This window comes from Myotis davidii, unplaced genomic scaffold (assembly GCF_000327345.1).
Source record: "Myotis davidii unplaced genomic scaffold, ASM32734v1 scaffold68, whole genome shotgun sequence".
Taxonomy (NCBI): Eukaryota; Metazoa; Chordata; class Mammalia; order Chiroptera; family Vespertilionidae; genus Myotis; species Myotis davidii.
The window spans coordinates 1756137-1773131 of NW_006300376.1; the positions used below are offsets into that span (position 1 = coordinate 1756137).

The 16995-nt window shown below is 47.5% G+C and overlaps 1 protein-coding gene across 1 annotated transcript in view; it reads right to left on the minus strand.

Annotated features, from left to right (window-relative positions):
• Nucleotides 1–410: 410 nt before the first annotated feature.
• The window catches only part of SOBP (sine oculis binding protein homolog), a 158712-nt gene continuing 142127 nt past the window's right edge, over nt 411–16995 (minus strand). Inside the window, 1 exon segment of the mRNA XM_006777248.2 lies at nt 411–496. The gene's annotated coding sequence lies outside the window, so the exon portion shown is untranslated.

The window sequence follows — 16995 nt, forward strand, 5'->3', positions numbered from 1 at the left end:
CGTTGAAACGGGAACAGCGTAGGTCCGAAACCGTACAATGCAAATCACAATTCTTCGTGTAGCAGCAAAACCACAGCAGTTTTTTTAAAAAGTATAAAAAAAGATGTTTTCAAATCCGTATCGTCTTCCAGCCCCACCCTCTGCGCCTCGAGGATGGAGCGGGGAGCCTACCTACATTGGTCCTTGTGGCTTGTTGGCGTTTTGTTGTTTTAAAACCGAGGGCGAAATCCCTAAGTTCCTCTGGGGAGAAGCAGAGACGGTGGCAGCGGAAGGCTGGGCCCGCTGGCTGGGTCCGAGGAGAGCCGGCTTCTCTGGGCTGGAGGCCACCGAGGGAGGCTGCTTCCTCCGACAGAGATGCGTAAGGACAGGAAGCCGCTTTATTTGCTTGAGTTTTAGCCAGAGGGGGTGGTGAGCTGAGCAGCTGGTGCCATTGGATGTCGCGCCATGGCTTGCTCTGCGCCCTCTTTCCACGCAAGGTGCCCGTGAGCCAGTGCTCCTGGAAAAGAGAAGGGCCGTCAGAACCCACGGGACCAGCCATCCCTCCCCCCACGCTCAGAGAAGCACCCCCTCCAGCCTCCGGGCAGGCCCACCATGAGGCCCCGGAATGAAGGCAGCGTGGTGTGATCTCCACATGACTTTCATTCATGTCTCTGCGCAGCCCCAGCGCTGCCAGCTTTGTGTGAGGAAACGAAACTCGAGTCGCTTTTTGGAACACCACAATGAGCATGGCGCACCACGCCCTTGCCCAAGGACATAACAGCATCCTTTGCTACCCGCCCGGCCACTTCCACCGTCCATATCACAAGCATCCACTGGCAGGAGGTCTTTCGAATTGCCAAGGTCACCTCAAAGCCAGGCAAGGTCATCACGGGACCCTGGAGTTGCAGACCTCGCCCCTGTATTTCATGCAAAAGCCCTGGTGTTTGCTGCAGAGGAGGAAAGCCAAGAGAGTCCCTTCTTAGCACATGAAACATTACTGTGCACAGACTCCCCCTCAGAGGGTTCTCACAGAGGCAACTGAGCTGGAAGCAATGCCCCCTCTGTGGGTCTTGCCTGGCAAAGGTGAGCCATTCATCTCTCTCCACATCAAACCACACGTAGCTCGGGACTGGAAGGCTGTCCACCAGCCAGGTCCTGGGATCCCAGGGCAGAGCATCTGAACAGCATTGCTCACCAGGCAAGTCCGTTTCTGGGGAATGCCCACCCCAACTTTCACCACAGGCGTTAGGTTCTGCCTCACCGTCCCTACTGGCTTATTTCACTTGCCATAAGGCCCTTGGTTTAAAATATAACTTCCTAAGGACACCCAGTCACTCCCAACAAGCAGCCACATAGAAATCTGCCAACTCATCTAGGGAGCCCCTGAGGGCTGGGGCTGTATCGATTTTTCTCACATCTCTGTACCCAGCCCCAGTTCAGCTCAATACACATTTATCAAATGAATGACGGTCAAACAGCTCTCACGCCATGCCCCAAAACAGTATCCTTTTTTCCTGCCAGTGAGTGAGGGTGTCAGAAATGTGCATGGGTAACATTTGGCTGACGTGCGGTGGTGGCAGAGGACTCGTAAACATCGTTACAACTGCTGAGATTATTCCTAGAACAAAGAACAAATCATATCAGAGAGGTGATAGAATTTAGAACTTGAAGCGACCCCAGAGATAATATACTACAATTTCCTCATTTTACGGACAAAGAGTTGGAGGCCACAGAGAGACCTGGAAACTTGCTCAGAGTGTCTGCAGCACGAATTCAGCACAAATGTGAGGACGGCCAAGTGCCCAGTGGGAGGACTAAGCACAAGTCTGTGCTGTGACCCTGCTCGCCGAATCCGGGCTTTAATGGTACCGATAACACCGACCAACCGAAAACAAGGCTTGGAAATCTGAATGTGCATGACAGGAAATGCCTGAGTTCCCCAAATCACATTAAATCACCAGATCTGTGCGCACTTAATATGTATATTAAGTAACCAAAGTGAAAATGCAAAACACCACAAGTATGCACTGGGCTGGAATTACAGGGCATGGAAACCTTTCTATTTGGCATGGTCAGACTGGAAACTGTGGTGTTTACTTCTGAATAAAGAGCTCACTTTGATTTCTTCCTTTCCTTTCTTCCTTCCTCCCCTTCCTTCCTTCATCCTCCCCTTCTTTCCTCCCTCCTTCCTTCCTTCCTTCCTTCCTCCCCTTCCTTCCTTCCTCCTTCCTTCCTTCCTTCTTCCTTCCTTCTCTTCTTTCCTTCCTCTCCTTCCTTCCTTCCTTTCTCCTCCTCCTTCCTTCCTCCCTCCCTCCCTCCCTCCCTCTCTCCCTCCTCCTCCCTTCCTTTTTTGAAAGAATGAGACAACAGCAAGAAGGGGCATAAAAACAAGAACACCAAAAGCCACCATCAAACAAGATGCCACAGAGGGTCGGGCAGGAGCCTCGGGAAGGACAGCAGCCAGATGCACGCGTGGCTTCTCCTGGGACAGCTGCCTCTCACTGGGGCACAGGCTGACACTCGCTGTGGGAAAGGGGCACTGGCCCCGCCTCTGGGCTGGGGACAGGAGTGATCAAATCTTAGAGTCCCAGGGAGCCTCCGGATCCTGCCTTTAAAAGGAAAAGGGGAGACAAATGCTTGCCACTCCCTCCCCATGCCTGGGACGCACCGCCATTTCTAGCTGCTTGGGAACACTGCAACTGCTTCTTCAAGGAGGTGGCTTTCCCCCTTTGATGTAGTCATGACCCCAAAAGAGGATTCCTTCTCAAATACGTTTCTTTCTGTTCAAATCCCCTTTGGCCAAGGGCCACCGCGGACAGCACCCCCGCTTGGGGAACATCTCAAGGCTGCTGTAAGGGACCGGAAGACGGATTATAGTGAGAGCCATTCTGGAGCCTTCACTACAGCATTTGCCATCCCAAACACTATAATAAGCACTATTATTCTCGCTATCTATTATTGTCTGGCAAATAATATGTGTTTTTCCCGAAGTTCTAAAGGGTGCAGCTGCACCACACTCTATTTTTTGCAGCCCTGCTCCTGCAGCCCCGATAGCCCGCGCCGAGCTCATTGTAAGAGCCGGCAAAGCGGACGATCTGCTGTTTCCTTCCCTCTCGCCACATATTTGCCATGTCTGGGACACACACAGGCCAGGTGGCAGCGCGAGTGCCTGGCTGCTGAGAGCATTTGGGGGTGGGGGGCTGGCCCTGAAGCCATCCTCACTCACTCTTCGGGCTTGTGGTCAGAGGGGTGCGTGTGTCAGTGACGGAGGAATGGGCTCCGGAACCAGTGGAAATGAAGAACCATGCTGGGCTCCCCTTCCTGGTGGGTACTGGTAGGCAGCTCCAGAGTGGGGAGGAAGCAAGCCTGGAGTTTCAGAAAGTGACCACGTCAGGAAGTTCCAGAGCCTGAGGCGGTTCCAGTTTTGCCATCGCCAAGTCCAAGGATCTTACGGAAGATCCGTCTTGTCTAAATTTCTTGATCGGAGCAAAGGGGGAAGTCGCACAATAAGTGAGACACAGACTCAATTACAGTCTGGTGTGACCCCTAGCTAGCTGTGTGCCCCTAGCCCTGCTCCTCACCCTCCCAAGCCTTGATCCCTTCTCTGAAATGGGTGCCTGAGTGAGTTTTCTATTCCATCTCCCACCTCTCATATTCTCTGATCGTGGGATGTTTGTACCAAAGCCAGTACCAGCTACGGAGGATTATAAACTTGAGCGGCTGGACATTAATCTGTTATCAGTGTGTAAGGAAGGCTATTCATCTCTGGACCCCGAAGTCCAAAGTTTCAGGAAGAGTCTCTACTGACCCCCCCCACACACACACACACTCACACACACACACACACACACACACACACACACTCACCTCTGGTAGAGATTTTTGGAGTGTCCCTCAATGCAAGAGGTTCTGTGGAAGTGGCTATATTTGTGCATTACATTTGGGATCTCCTCTGCTTTGGGGGTTTGTCTGAAGGCAGGACAACCCAGGGCCCTGTTACATGGATTGTCACACACACACCTTCTATCCCACATACCATGTCTGTGCTGCGTATGAAGACCAGCTCCAGACGGTATGACCAGGTGCCTTCAGAACTCCAGGCCACGCTGCCCCTTCGGCCAGAGGAGTGAAGTGTCCTCACAGAATCATCGCTGCACATCAAATGCACCGGGAGAGGCCCTGGCCGCCTGGGCCTCCGAGGAAAGCCCTGCCGAGAATGTGACTGACTTACTCATCCTCCTTTATCACACACCAGTCTTCGGAGAATTATCGAGAATGCAGCTGTGCCTGAGTACTAATACATTCTTTCCATTGATACCATCAAAATATGGCCATTCTTTCCTTTTCTTCTTTGGCCTTTACAGCCTAAGACTTAAGCTGGTTGCATTTACAAGGAAAATTTATGATTTCCAAGCAACCACTCACCAAAATAATCGTGTGTCCAGAGAAAAACGCCCGTCTTATTCTACATCCCCACACCCCGTTGCTCAGTGGTGCTGGAGCCCACCTCCCCAGGAAGCCCACTTTGATTAATCTAATCCATTTTCCAAACTTTTATTCATCTTTCCTTCCAAAAAATACCTTTGTAATTAGCCTAATCAAAATCCGGTATGTCTGTCCTGTCTCACCGGTTTAAAAGACAAGCTCCACGTGCCTGTCATATTTATTCCCAGGAGCCCCAAGCCCTGTAGCACCAACTCTAGGATGTGCAAGGAATGCCTGTTGCCAAGCTGGCTTGCCTTTGCCCAATTACCCAGGCCCTACCAGTGACGCCACTCACTCAGGCACGGCGACCCATCACTTATCACAGTTAAATACAGCCATTAACTGCTGGCTTCGGCCACCCTGTTTATCTGGGACAATAACGAGTCCCTGAGGACTGGACCGCTCTCAGGTAGCGGCAGCTATTCTGGGACACGCACAAGCTCGATGAACAGAGCCACCTGCACCAGCTGATAAGCCTGGGTGTGATGCCAGATGGTGGTCTCCCAACCAGGTCCACTCCAGAAAGAGCTATGGCTTGGCAAGGTTTTCTCAAAAAAGGGTTCTCTTTCTCCCTCTCTGTCAACCATTGCTTCCCGAAGTGCTTCAAAATGGCTTTTACCAAAATGGAAGCATTTCCAGTAATGAAATGAGTGGCATCTCTTTTCTTACAGTTCAGTAATTGATGAAAATCATTAAAAAAATCCCTTCTCCCACCAGTGTGATTGTTATGGGAAATAACCCGAGGGGAGGGAGGGGGAGGGGGCCCAGGGGCAGCTGCCGCTTAGCTCAGTGCTGGCTCGGATCTGAATCACACCTTCCTCGCCCCTGTGCTGCTCATGTCAGGCTGCTGACAAGCTAAGGCTCATGTACATTTTAAAAAAATTAAAACACAGGCCTTGCTTTAAAAGAATAATTTTTTTTCTTTAGCAATATCCCTTATTTTATTCTTTAATCAATAAAATTCACAACCATATAAGACCCCCTACTGGGATAACTCCATCTTTAATTCTTTGTTTTATAAATTAAAACTTTGGGTTTCTTTGCTTAGCTGGTTGTATGAGTGAAATGGGCAGAGAAGTCTGTTTAGTCTTACAAGTCATTGCTGCTATTTCTTGCTGACCTCTAAGCGTTCCTGCTGGACAAAGAATCCTGGGCCATGGAACCCCCTCTGTGCACTCACAGAGGCCTTCACCCTGGACAATGGATCGACTGATCCTCTTTACCGCCCGCAAATCCTTTCTGGAACCAGGGAGTTTAAGCAAACCAAGTGGCCCTGTCACTGGCCCTTCCTGAAAGCACGGAGGGATTTATGGCGAACAGTGTACATTTTTACAAAGGCACCGGAGCAGGTGGCTACCTCCATTCACAAGAGGAAAATAAAATAAAGAAGAATTACATGATGTAGTTCATGTTCTGCACGCATTTTTGAAGAAAAGCCTAGAGCCCTAGGCGCCTGGCTTTCAGGACCAAGCGCTTCCTGTAATGGTTTGGAAATGCGGCAAGGTTGTCAGAGAAAGGAGACGAACTGTATTGAGCACCTACTCTATGTCAAATACTGTGCTAGGCACTTTTATATCCGATTTCACTTGGAAACAAGTCTATCTTACATACTTATTTCACCTATTTCATTGAAACAACGTTATTGAGGTATTGATTATTACCTCCATTTCACAGACGAGGAAACTTTCCCCAGGAAGGATAAGGAAATTACATGCTCAAGGTCACTGCCAGGAAGGGGCAAAGCTGGATTGGAGTCCAGCTCCCACAGTCCATGTTCCCCTCCAGGGGGCGCTGTCCTGATTCCCCTTTCCTCTCTCCCTTTCACCCTGACAAGCCAGGTCAGAATTTCAGAGCTGTAAGGGGCACTAGACATATACAGTCCAAGTCCTTGCTTTGTGAAAAAGAATTCTGAGTATTTAATAAGAAAAAAATCATTGTGTTTTCATTCCAGTCCCATCAATACACAAACTAGCTGATGCCGGATCATGTGCCTTCCAAAACTTCTGCCTTGGACAAGAAAAGTAGATGTTCATTGTGTTAAGACTGAGTTTGTTATTTCTCTATATATATTCTCAGAGCACACACACTAAAAGAAAAAAAAAAAGAACACAGAAAAAAGGCAGCTTTATATGGCAAGTTGCTATGGTCTGTGGATCAATAATAGATTTAAAAATTTTAGGTGAGGTCTGAAAGAGTGGTCTTTCTGACACTTCCTTTATCCTTTGCAACCAGCCCATTAGCAGAGAGAGAGGGGCAGCTACACTATAAAAAATAAGAGCGAGCATACTGATTCCCCGCTGCACCCCCTCCCCACACCCACCTCCGCACAGCCAAGGAGACAGGGTGCGGCTAATAATTGCTTCTCTGCGACCCGCCAACCCCAGAGGTTCAGGTACAACCTATTTCCCCTCTGAAATCAGTCGCCCGCTGGGAGGAAGCGATGCCCTGGGTGGCAAAAATGTGACCCTGGTCCTTGGCACGGGGTGTGTAACTCAAGCAGCTTCGCTGGTATCCTGTGTCCCACTGAGAGGACAGGCAGATGAGGACTCAGGTTCTAATCCAGGCTGCACCCCTCTGTGACCTTGAGCATTTGCTCTGTCCCAGTAGCTACTTGTAAAAGTGAACCAGACGTCTTATGAGAATTTGAGGCTTCCCTAACCTCCAAGGCTGATAGCATGGAAGTGTTTGTTACCTACCATTACACATCTCAGGGAAGAAGTTCTGGGCTGCAGGGGCCACCATGGCAATTCTTAGTAAGTACCTACTATGTGCCAGGGCACGTAAACTTCTGTTATTTACATTGGAGCCTGATAACTCTATGAAGTAGGGGTTATTAGCTTCATTTTGTGTGTGTGTGTCTATATGACATCCTCAGTGGTTTTGCATGGAGATTCTGGAGCCAGGCTGCCAAATCCCAGTGCTACCGTTTACTAGCCAATGACACCAGGTAGGAGACAGCTTCTCTGTGCCTCCGTTTCTTCATCTGTAAAATGGGTTTAACAATGGTATCCTCATAGGGTTATTGTGGGCATTCAACATTTGGAGCACTACCTACACATAGAAAGTGCTCAATCAATATTAGCTGTTACAATGATTAATGAGGAAATGCAGGCACAAAGAGATTATAAAACTTGTCCACATGTTCTCCGCTGGTTTTCAAACCCCAGCAGGCATTGCAGCCCTTCCTGTAGGATAGTTACTGCTAATTCTAGGCCACCCGTGATGTGCCATGCTCTACGTGCTTTCTTACCCGTCCCTCACAGCACTGGTATTAGGACCTAGCGACTAACGCTCAGAGAGGCTGAATCGCTTCCTCCTTCACCTGGGAATGGCTCTGAGGGGATGTGAACCCAGGCTTGTCCCCTCTGAGGCAGACGTTCTTACCCACGAAACCACAGGGCTGCCTCCCCCTCTGCTGGGAGCCCGCTGTCGCCACCTGTGGCAGCTTCAGGTCTACAGCCTGGGACGTTAAGAAAGATAAAGGGCATCTCCAAAAGTTACCAAATTTCCATCAAAGTGCCTGCCGGCCTGGGGAGGATCTGATTCAGACTCAGTGACAATGTCTGAAGGTGTCTGCGGTAGAGCAAGCCAACCAAGCCCCATGGCTGCTCTTCAGTCCAAGGACAGAGCTCTGGGCATCACTGTGGCCACTGTCCAGCCTCTGTGTTCATCGTCAGGGAAGTCCTCTAGGCGACGAGGAGAGCTGCCGCTTGCCTGTGCGGGCCACACCACAGCCCACGTCTCGGCCTCCCTCCCCTGCTGGCCTATGGCTCAGAGCAGCTGGCCCATCAGAAGGGTGGAGCCCCTGTTTTGTGGCAAGGGGGACCCAGCCAGCCTCCCTCTTGCCTGGACTGCAGCACGCTCTTGGATTGTGAGGTTTCCTTCCACCGTGTGCTGGAAAGCCTCCTACGTCCTACTCTGGGCACCAAGAAGGGGTTTCTTCCCCCCACTGCACTGCCACCATGGCTTTCCATACCTAAAACATAGATGGGGCAGCCGCCGCCCCCAGACTGGAGGGAGAACAGTCCACAGTGTTTAGAATCACCCGCTGGTAATCAGCCTGTCATCAGAATGCAACCTTAGTGATGCCAGTCTTCCTTCTGCTTCCTCTCAGTGTCCGAACAGCACTAAAGTAATGGTCCTCAAGCACAGATTTCATCCTGTCACTCCTCTGGCTGAGGTCATGGCGATGTTGCCTAAGGCACAGAATACAAATTCCACAACCTCCTGCTCCTCCACCCGCCTGCTCTCCTCTAGCCTTCTGCCTCTCTCCCTCTGCAGCTCAAGCCCTTTGCCCCAGCCACGTTGGTAAAAGGGACAGTCCTCCCTAGTGGGACTCACTCTTCTCTGCACCCATGGCTCTTGACAGCCCATTGCATCCTTATTCCTCCACTCCTGCCCGCCAGGCCACGTCCCTCCCCAGTTTTAGGACTAATTCCAAATCGCCTGCTTTATGGAACCTGCATGAAGTCAGTGTCCAATACAGTTAGTTAAAACTGGATATGTTTCACCCTGGCTGTGTGACTTGGTTGGGGGTTCGATTCCCAGACAGGGCACATGCTTAGGTTGTGGGTTCAATCCCTGGTCGGGACACGTACAGGAGGCAACCAGTCGATGTTTCTCTCTCACATTGATCTTTCTCTCCCTTTCCCTTCCTCTTTTTCTAGAAATCAATGAAAGCATATCCTCTGTTGAGGACTAAAAAAAAAAAGAAATTAAAAAAAAAGAATATGTTTCACCCTCTCAGGAAATAATTGAAGACTATCTCTGAACCATAAATAAGTAAAAAGAACTGCCTCCTTGTGTTTGGATAGAATAAGGAGTTTGTTAGGTTTTGTGGACCATAATATGCGAATTAAGGATAAATAAAGAACTCTAAATGTAGGATTGTAAAAAAACAACCTTATTATTCCTGTGCATAGGAAACACACACACACACACACACACACAGATGAGACAGAACAAGTTGGTCGATGATCAGACAGTGAGGGGCGCTGTTAAAGTCAGAACTAGAATCCTGAACCAGTGGCCCCTCATCTTCATTTTCAAAGCCATAATGTTTTTTCACAAAATTTTTCATAGTTTTTCAATTAACATTTGGGATTCATGTTGCTCAAACTTTGGTGGATAGAAAAATAGATATTAAGTCCCACATGTCTGATGCCATCCTATTAAATGGGAGGAATCGAGGGACCTGGATGTCTTTTTGGTTTGGCAAATTGTGAAACTATTCTTTCAAACATTTGGGGTTTGTCTAAAACCAGAACTTATTTTGCCAAGCACGTTGGCCTTAATGTTTAAACCCATGTGTATTTTCTTTTAAATATATTTTTATTGGTTTCAGATAAACCCATGTGTATTTTAAAAGACAGTCAATCAATATGTTTCTGACTCATTTACACTTAACTCTTGAAAATTCTGTTTGGTAAGAGCTATTAGATGCCCAAGCAAGTTTATGAGCCTTTGTAAGCCATCTTTCCCCCAATTCTTATGAGAAAGTTGTATTTTGCCAGCCATAAGAGTGTGAGCCCCAGAGGCATGTGGTCAGTTTGAAATTTATAACCTCCTAAGCTTAAATGGATTCTAAGTTTGGGGGAAAAATTTTTTTTCCTCTCCTCTTTTTCATAGTAAGTGCATAAGTAGGGAGCTGTGATAAAGACAGGATCCTATGTCCTGGTTTCCAAAAATGGCTGAAGTGAGTGGTGAAGATGTCAATCTAACCACCAATAAATTGTCCCTAAGACATTGGGGGGGAACAATATGACACATGGACACAGGTTCAGATCCAACATGCTAATGGAACATTTTACTAATTACTGCTTGGGTAAGAAAAAGAAGTGGGAGTCAATAGGATTCACGTTGAACATTTTACCTTTAGAGGACTAGAGAACTTTTTTTTTTTTTTTTTTAGTTACAGACAACCAATCCTGTTTATGACTTTTCATACATTAAAAAAAATAAGCTGACAACTAACAACGGCAATTGAATTAAAACCAGAAAAGCAGGAAGAAGGTGCGTGCCTGCTGCAGTGACCTCACCCTGTAGCTTCTATATATAGTGATGCTCAGATCCCACTCAATTAGAGTATTCTGGTGGGGGGAGCGCTTTTGGATAAAGTACTTAAATATGGCTTATAAATATTTAAAGAATAAGCATCTAACAAATCATAATGACAAAGTTTTACATTTGACCACATGTGCTCCAAATATCTTGAAATTACTCTAAATACGGGTTTAAAATATCAAAAGGGCTTGTTGATGGGATGCAGAACTTTGCGGAGCAACTTAAACCTGATCACTCTTGCTCCCACAACACCCAATCTGCACAATTTCTAAAGTGTGCGTGTGTAGGTTTCTTTGGAAGGAGATCATGTTACAGGCTGAATTTCTAAGACGAGAGTCGAAGAATGAAATATAGGGTTTCCCCTTCTCTCACCAAATGCAGCTTAGCCACTTCGCTCCTAGATAATTTGTTATTGTAGGTTGGCTCAAATTTAAGACAGTAACATTTTAGAAACACTTGGAGAACGAAGCCAGCTGCAAGGAGGATATCATTACAAACTGAGACACATGTTGTATGGGAATTACCATTCATTTTCAATACCAGGAACATGTCTGGGGAAGAAAGCCATGCAAATGAGGGAGAGATACACTTTCTAATTGCGGCTTTTGGACGTTAGGTCAATGTTTCATATCAAACGAGTCCATGAAGTACGTTTTTCCCTTTTGTGCTTTAAGTGTTATCAGTCCTATTCTTACTTCCCTTTTTACCCAAAACAAAACACAGCTTGCTAGCGAAGGAAGACAACAAACCAGAGGTTCAGGGGGAGAAATGATGAGACAACTAGCGGGGGCAGCCAAATATCTGGATGGGGTGAGCCTGGGGAGCACGGGGCAGCTTTGATTAGTCACAGTCCGGACCCCATGGCTGCATGGAAAGGCAGCCCTGCTCGCGTAGTCCCGCCTCCCTATGCCGAGGTGTGCATTTGGGCAACATGGTAGAATTGCACAAGCATGTTGTTGCTTAAGGCCATAGCCTCAGTCCTAGGAGCACAGAGTTAAGGGATCGCAGAGGCAACTTGACTGGTTTCCAAAATAAGAATGTGTAGTACACTCGGGAGCTATTAGAAAACAGGAGAGATTAATTCCAAGTTTCTGTTGCTATTGCTTTTGCTCCATTTTCACTAGAATCTTTTCAGTGACCCTTAAAATAATTTGTGTGTGTGTGTTTCCCCTCCTTGTTGATGGCCTCACATTTTCAATCCCGGCCCCACCCTACTTTTTTTCCCTCAAGCAGAAGGCTGTGGAAATTCACCAATCTGGAGAACTCTGTGTGGTTAGTTTTTAGAGCTGGCATCCAAGATGGCACTTACTCCTTCTCCTTGATGCCAGCCGGTACGCTGTTTAACTTTCAAAGCTAATGTATTTGTTTCTCTGAAATGGATTCCTTTGATGCTTTTGAGGCATTAAAAAGAAGTTTACACATGCGGAGCACATTGCCTTACCACGCGTCCACACCGTAAGTGCTATGCATTCACAATGGCAACTGAAAAAATACAAAACAGCCTGCCCGTGACAGGGTGAATGAAAAGGGAATGCCCAGCCTCTGCCCCGTTGGCACCATCTCTTTGACAAGAGAGTCTGGCAGAGGCCGTGATGGGGGTGGAGGTACGTGTTCCACAACATGAGGTAAGTGTTCCATGCCGTGGTGTATTTTGGTCTTCAAACACCTCTGCCCCTCCGCAAGGCTTGTCTGCATGAAGGTAGGTGTAAGTGACTGAACCATGATGCCCAGGCAGCCGCTCAGGCCGGCGAGGGAGTGATTCATTGGAAACCAGACAGGGAGCTTATTTCCAAAGCCTTTCTGGGCAATGGCTTGTTAGTAGCCAGTTGAGTGTTTCCCCCATTCCAAGCACACTCTCTGCAGGTGAGGAGGCACGCTAGGAGCTGGGAGGATGGGGAGCCCCAGGCGTGGCCACGTCAATGCCCTGTTTGTCAGACTCTGGCCACTCCACGCCCTTGGCCTCAACAGCAGAGTGGAAGGTTTTCCCCTGAAGGGCAACGTCTCCCTGGACGGTATGAACTTGGAAAGTCCAAGTGTGGCGGAGTATCTCGCTTCCCTTTTCTTCTTTCACCACAGGCACTCACAGGGCCGGGTAACGGAGAAAAGTCTATAACCTTTTGCATTTTGCCTCTAAGGCCATCTTAGGGAGGCCAGTGCTACAGTATGTAACCTCCTCAGTGATTCTGCAATATTAGGTCCACAACAAAAATTGCTAAAAATGAATTCTAAGTCTTAAAGAGAACTTACAATTAATTCAGCTTCCTTATAGTAACAAGAAAAACTCCAATTCCGATATTGCTTGGTGGCAATAGAAGGTAGTCCTTCAGAGATGTAAGGTATACTTTTTCATACATAAGTCAAACTCTATAGACCTCTCCTCCCAAGAAAATGCCTCTGTGCCCGGGCACATAAAACATTCTACATAAATCTACAAGGAACTGCTAAAGGCCACCCAGAGACTAGTCCCCGGAGCCAGGAAACCAGCTTCAGGGAGCAGCCACGTGGGTCAGAAGTCTGGAGATCAGGGCCAGGACTAGCGCTGCCCTTGCACGACCCTGGGAGTGAGGCCCTCTTTAAAGTTTGTGCACTAACCACCTCCCTCCCTTACCTCAGTCCCAAGCCCACTGAAGATGGAGGGGTATGGCTACATCTGAAAGAAATAAATACCCGGTCACATAAGTCATTTCCTACTCCATCAAAATCGCATTGGGTTAATAGCCAAAAGCCAGATACTTGCACATTACAAGGCCTCCTTCAATCCCTCCTCATAAGGGGACCCAGCAGCATTGCACAAGATGTGTCTAAGGCCCATCTTGACACGGCTTATTCCAGAAATCTCTCCTCTCTGAGCCTGAAGTGACCACAGCAAGCACTCTCCCAGGTCCTCGCCACTCGTGTGTGCACGCGCTGCTGACCTGGCTCTGAATGACCTACACCCAGAGGTGGGCAGCACCTGCAGCCTGACAGGTGCCGGAACTTCAACGCTAAGGTTCATGTCAGTAACTAACATTTCCAACAATCAGCTACTGGAGCACTGAAAACCTCAAGCCTGGCATAGGATTCGCACATCCCATTGGCACCGCTTTTCTCTCCTCACTCTGTTTTTCTTCTTCTTGCTTTAAAAGTAGGCACCCATAGTAATATTTCAAATGTACGAACTTGACTTCCCAGGAAGACTACTACTCTCTCAAACTTCTCAGCTGGAGAAACTAAATTGGCAAGAGTTACATGTCACCTCTACCTTTTTGGCTTTCCTGATGAGGTGAGCCCCCTGACCCCCTCCTGAAATAGCCCTTTCTAGGACTGTGGCTCAATGACCAGATGAAAAATTAAAGTCTAAAATCCAAGAGGCGAAAAAACGACAGCTGCCTCCTCCAGCTCCTAAGGAAGACTAAAGTGGAGGGGAGCCCTGCTGCTGAGGTGGGGGAGGGGGGCGGGGGGTGGCGCGGGCACCAGGAACTGGGGCTGAGGAAGATAGTCTCAGATTTTCTTTCTGGCTTTAGGAAGACATAAGAAAACTAGGAGCCACAAAAGTGGGAAGTGGTATGGACTTGCTGCTCCTCAGGAATGGAAAAAGTGAGGGTGAAAGGGTTATTCACAGTACACATTTTTTCCATTGATTACTTTACTTAAAGAGACTATGTCATTTCCCTGGAAAATCGAGGAGGGGGGATATTTTCTTTTGAATATCTTCAAACATTTGCAAATGGTTACTCTAAACTCCCCAATGTACCATAAACAAGTGTAAACTGCAGAAATTCAGAAAATGTGCAAATACAAACAGTTATCCCCAAGCTCTAAGGCAAAGACACAGAAGGGTGTATTCCATTTATAAATGGAATTCTTTGTGGATAGAATAGTTTGGGAAATGTTTATACATTGTTTTCCTTATTATTTGGGGGGATATATTTTTTCCAGCTTACAGAAGCTGCAGAACTAGTATTTGGAGTCTTAAAAGTTGAAGATTAAAGTTGACAACCTTTTAAAATCTTCAACTAAACTTCATTAGTTCTGCATCTGGGGAAAAATCTGCCCATTAAGATAATATGTAACCATACCAACAAACAAGAAGGCATAGAGTCAGGTAACCAGGAACAGGATAACTTCAAAATGGGGAAAAAGACACTATAATTTGACAAGAACTAGCACATATGATTACCTCCTTGAAGACAACTGTGGCGACCTGGATTATTCATTTCAAGATACAATCTGCTTTGACTCTATCTAAAATGGGGTGGGGGGGGGAGTAATACAATATGAGGGTGGTGGTAGAGTGAAAAGAATGAAGAACACTGATTGAAGCTACTGACTGACTGACCTATGAGAAATACTACAGTGAGTCACCAACAAGCAGGTGAAAAGTCACTCACCTGCACCTCACCCACCAAAGCCAGGCCAGGTTTGTTTTTGGTTTTTAACGCTTTCCACTTTGGCTTTGAGTCATCACCAAACAGTGTTCACTGTCAGGGCACAAAAGCCACGCGATCCTTTATTTAAAAGATGCATTTCCAATTCCTCCAACCAGACGGACGGGCTGGGTTTCCGAAGGCACAGAAGAAACCCAGGAAGGGGCCGAGGGCGGATGAATTATGGCAGGTTGAGACTGCGCTGCGAGGTGACTCGGAACGACAGAGGGCAAGAGAAAATGTGATTTAGTGGAGGAGAGGCGGTGCTTCCCCCATCTTAAATCACCTGCCTTGTCACCTGCTGTAGCTGGCAAAGCCTGAGCGTCTCCGACTTTAGAGAAAAGCTGTAATTTCTTGGGGGGTCCATCATAAAAAGAACCAATCTCAAGGGGCCGTGGGGAATTTCATCACGGCATCCTCTGAAACTGGCTAACGCCAGGTTACTATTTTTAGTAACGACTCTGGTCCACACACAAGACCCTCACCTATTTCTTTATTCAGAAACATCTATCATCCAAATAGCCATCATATATTTCATGCTTTTATGCGCTTTTGGCCAGAGGCACTTAGGCTACTTATGGACCAGAGGCACTATTCTTGACCTGGTCACTTCTCACTCCAGTAATGGTAGTAAAATCTTTCACCTTCCCGTTTTTCCTTTTATGTCACTTGAATGAATGATATTAGAATGTGTTTAAAATGACAATTCCAGTGCTTCCAGGCCATCACTTTTTTTTTTTTTTTTTTGGTCCCACATCTCCCCATTACTCACTGCTTTGTCAACCACATGAAATGACTCTGGTGGAGAAATCTGGGGCATTTTCAATAAAGGCAGCTCTAAGAAGGCTGAAGCCATCTGTCTTCAGACAGCAGAACTTGTAGATGGAGAATCGAGAAGAAATGGCGAATTGATTTTAAGTGTTCTGCTCCTACTGGCAAAGCCATCCACGGAAAAGGAAACCTCAAACTATGATGGCTGAGAATCCCTTCTTGCACCACCCAGCAAGCCCCTGTCTCTGGCTCCGTGCCTCCCAGGCAAACTCTGGCTCTACGTTACACACGTGCTCGTGTAAAGACACTGGACCTAGGGGCAATGGTCTGGACACGCCACATCGAGTGTTCTGGTCCACACCTACATTGCCCGCTGTGGACTAATGGGTTGTTATTCTAGGTGTGTTGTTATGAAAACAGGAATTGGACAGTGTCAAATAAAAAAAAAGGAAAGCCTGAACCCTGACCACACACTGAGAGAAGTTGGTAGGTAGGCTTGGTTTTTCTATAGGAACTTTCCCCTCAAATTACGCTGGTGGATAAAAGAATTGTATCAAGCACTGTAATAAAGGGACCAACTAGCCTATTCTCTTTTGATGGTTTGAAGAAAATGTAGCTCTAGAGTCAGGCTGGATTTGAATATCGACTCTGCTTACTAAGTTGATGATCTTGGACGAGTTACTTAATTTCTGTCTCAGTTTCTTCATCAGTAAAATGAAGACAATAATACTTGTATGGCTTGGATCTGAATAAATACTATTGAAAAGCACTTAGAAGACGGCCTGTACACAACGAACGTGAGCGATTGCTCTTCCTGTGCACGCCACTTCCCCTCCCAGGCCTTCCCCTTCCTGGGCTTTCATTCCCACCCACCGTAAATGCCTCCAGGGCAGGCACGGCATTGTATTCACCCTATCTCCCCAGTTCCTGGGAGCTCTGCACAGGTTTGGTGCTCAATGAATGTTCATTTCCCTTCCTTTCCTCTCCATAAACAGTTAATAAGCCTCAACTGAATACCAGCCTGTTTCCTGCCCTTTTGGAAAGTGGGGGAGAGCTCCGGCTCTGGGTTTGTCAGATCTGAGTTAAGCACTGGCTCTCGTCCCCAGGAGCTCTGATTTGGGTGGCACCTCCAAGCCTCATCTTCCTCCCTGGTAAGAGCAATGATGCCTGTCCCATCAGGATGGGCGGGGGATCAAAGCAGGCCACATCTGGCTACTTGGAGGCATCCCACCCATGTGAGTTCCCCCTCCCCTTCCTGAGATTCTGGACTCCTTATCAATGGCTCGCTTGG